The sequence below is a fragment of the Wolffia australiana genome, chromosome 18 (genome assembly GCF_029677425.1).
Source record: "Wolffia australiana isolate 7733 chromosome 18, ASM2967742v1".
In the NCBI taxonomy this organism is placed as follows: domain Eukaryota; kingdom Viridiplantae; phylum Streptophyta; class Magnoliopsida; order Alismatales; family Araceae; genus Wolffia; species Wolffia australiana.
This window is the reverse complement of record NC_135852.1, coordinates 8,526,896-8,530,286: the sequence shown is the minus strand read 5'-3', so window position 1 is coordinate 8,530,286 and position 3,391 is coordinate 8,526,896. Positions and strand designations below refer to the sequence as shown.

At 46.1% G+C, this 3,391-nt stretch overlaps 1 long non-coding RNA gene across 1 annotated transcript; it reads left to right on the top strand.

Annotated features, from left to right (window-relative positions):
- The first annotated feature begins 1,007 nt into the window (after positions 1–1,007).
- Positions 1,008–2,426, top strand: LOC144715295 (uncharacterized). Its single transcript, XR_013584571.1, has 2 exons — positions 1,008–2,036; positions 2,113–2,426. It is a non-coding gene; the product is annotated as an uncharacterized LOC144715295 (long non-coding RNA).
- Positions 2,427–3,391: the final 965 nt, after the last annotated feature.

Here is a 3,391-nt window from a genome sequence, read left to right as displayed (position 1 = left end):
TTTTATTTAAGTTAACTTAATAAAATAGTATATTCATTATTATTCTAGTGTGATGTTTAGAATCAAGTCCATGAATACATGCAATGACATACTGAATTATGATGAAATCATAATATAGTTATCAATAGTCTTTAAACATGCATTCCAAATATTCTTATTCAATGGATACCCAAGATGGACATCGAATTATCCAGATGGAATAGCACTAACTGATCCTACTTATACAATAAGTATAGTTGATCCAGTGGCTATAAGTGTAGCGACACTAAGGACAGATAGTGGGTGCTCTTTGGAGAAAAAGTTCACTAAATTGGTCTAGAGAATCCCTAAATGGTATTATACCTAAACCTCCAGCAAGTTGATTCATGTCACGGTTGTATAAGTGATCCCTTGACCTGAGACACTAAGGATATCACGTGGATGGAAGACTACATTTTGACTACGACTTACAAATCTCTAATCATGGGATTTAAACAAGTCATTAGTCGGGTGTAGTAAGAATGATGGTGCACGCCATCTCGACCCATTGAAAGCGTTATCCGATCTGCCGCCATCATCATCGACTGCCCGCCGATTCGCGTCCAGCTGACCGGCACACCAAGGCGCCAACGAAGACACCCGTCGTCGATATCCGGGGTGAATTATGCCGCTTTTATGGTGTCTTGATTTCTTTCATCTTCTTCATTAGTCACGTTTCTGTTTTCTCAGTCTCATCCAGTCATTTTCGTCGGGTCAAGAACCATCCGTCATTTTGTGTATTGTGTCTTTGTCAGTATGTTGGGAAGGGTCTGTAGTTGTTTGGACCCCCCTCCCTTTTCCCTTCTTTTTATGTTTTATTTTCCCTTGTTTTTGTAATGGGGGCCCATTATATGAGGGCCCCTCTTATTGGACTACCCCTCCCCCCCCCCCCTTTAGGGACCCATTAGGGCCCATTAAGGGATGGGTGGCACACTAATGTGCTCATACCAGGAATTTATCGAGTTATTGTTTATTGTTTTTCTTGGTTTCACCTTGAAGAAGAGAAAGGAGAAGAGGAGGCAAGGAAAGAAGAGAGTCAGGAGAAGAGGAAATTGGAAAGGAAGGAGGGATATCGAAGACCAAAAGAAAGGGAGGAATTGGCAGGCCGATTCATTCCCGCCAGGTCGGCCACCCCTTTCCCCCCTGCAAACCGTCGGTCCTAATTCTCCTGCCCCAGATTGACCGATCCAGGCCCTACTGGTTCGCCGCTTCATCAATCCACGGGAGCTGTTGTTGCACCGCCGTCGGCAGATCGATTGGCTACGCTCAGAATTGAGGTCGGTAATCTCAATACTTAGGAGTTGCCGCGCATTTGAGCCGTTAATTTGATCAACTACGGTCAACCGATGAGTATCCAATCTTTATAACGGTCGAAAGCTGTTAATTCACCGGCGCCACCAGGTCGACGGAAGTCCTATAGCACTAATCCACCTAGTGCATGTGCCTGGATCAGTGGAGGCTGGGAAATCGACCCCCCCTCCTGGCGACACCACCCTTCAATCGGTCGCCATTTTCCTGCAGGAACCACTGCCAATCTCGCGCCATTTGAGATCGACGGCCTTACTGGGTCGCGACAGGCGCGCTGAGGCCTTTACTCGCCGGCGCTAGCTGACAGTCCCTTCCGGGTTAGCGGCTGGCGGTGCAAGCTGGGTTAACAGTGCCGATTGCGATGATTTTCTAGGTGTGTGTGCCACACAGGGCAGCTCCTGATCACCACGGTGCTGCCCGATTGCCATTGGAGATGACCAAGCTGCTAGTGGTGATGGTTCATCGGCTGACAGTGGCCCGACCCGCTCCGGCCGCATCAATCCTCTATTAAGGATGTGGCCGTTGAGCTCCGAGTTCTAGTCGAGCCACTTCCTTTGCCGCATCTCCCTCAATCCCTCGCCTCCGTATCCCTTTTAGCTGCTCATGTGCCCTTCATCAGTCGAGCACGCTGATCCTCACTGGCTCCTCACTGGCTCCTTTTAGCTGTCGCCTTCAATTAAGACTTTGCACACGAGCCACGCACCGACGAGGTACGTCGTCTCTCCGCCGCTCATTATGTTACTCCTTGCTGTTTATTTTTGATTGACTCCACCACGCTCGGGTTAGATATGTGAGAGAGGAAAATTGAGAGGTAGCTACGATCATTGAGCGTCTTTACCGGTACGGACGAGCCCGTCTGTTACGTGCAGGCCCCTACGGATTGATTCCGTTCGGTGCAATAGTCACATTCTTCCCCTTCGACGAGATTCGAGAGGCCTCCGTCGTCATCAACCAGCGATTCCTTTGGAGCTTGGAGTTTGGCACTCTCTATCGAGTCGGGGCCTGCAAGTGCGACACGTTGGATGCATTCATTTCATCGTAGCTACATTACCTGTTAGGGTTTGTTTTATCCATCGGACGACAACACTATCGACGTCTGACATCACTATCTCGGTATCCGAGCATCGACTCGTTACCAACTGAATGACATCCTAGACAACGTCCAACATCAAAGAAGCTCGTAGAGATGATTGAGTGGTCAAAACGAGATAATCCATCCTTGGTATAAGAGGAGTTTGACTCAAAGAAAATGATGCACAAAATCTCTGGCAAGGATAGTGAGGATATTGGCGAAGATGTTCTCCAATGATCCCCATTACGTATCAATACTAATCGAATGATGGATTAGGGTTTACTGATCAACTATACCCTTAGTCTTTCGAGAGTCATGCAAGGACGATGGATTATATATATATATATATGATAATCGATGACGGTAAAGGTTCCATTAAAGAGTTCAAACACTACTAGGTATCTTCTAGAGCACGAGGTGTAGCTTGGCACTTCACAGGCTGAAAACTTAACCTATCAATTGGGTTAAATTGATCATTAGTTAATTAATCTATAGGTTGACATATTTAATTAATAAGTTCGGCCAATAATACTTATTAACTATATTGATACATAAGCCTAGAGGGCCACGCACATAAGATCATAAAGGCATTAGTGGATATATTTTGCTTTTTGGTGTTTTTGAGAAAAACTTAATTAAAATATAATGGGGAAGGAGCACTCATTTCAAGCACCCAGGCCAGCGAGAATTGAGAGCCCCCTTCCTCCCCTCTCCTCTCTTCTCTACCCAACCATGGAGAGTGTCTTCATGGTGAGAAGATCTTCTAGATGTTCAATGAGAGTTGAAGAAGAAGAGGCGGAGGTCCAAGAGCAACGCGATCGCGGATACTTCTAAAGGCCAGGAGTGTGAACAGCTTCAGAACAATCTCAAAGTGAGCAGTTCAAAGGTGGAACAAGTTCCACACAAGGTACATGTGATGTATTGATTTAAATATCGATTGAGAATCGATAACACGCCTCTACATCATGGGAACCATGGAAACCATGGTTGAAC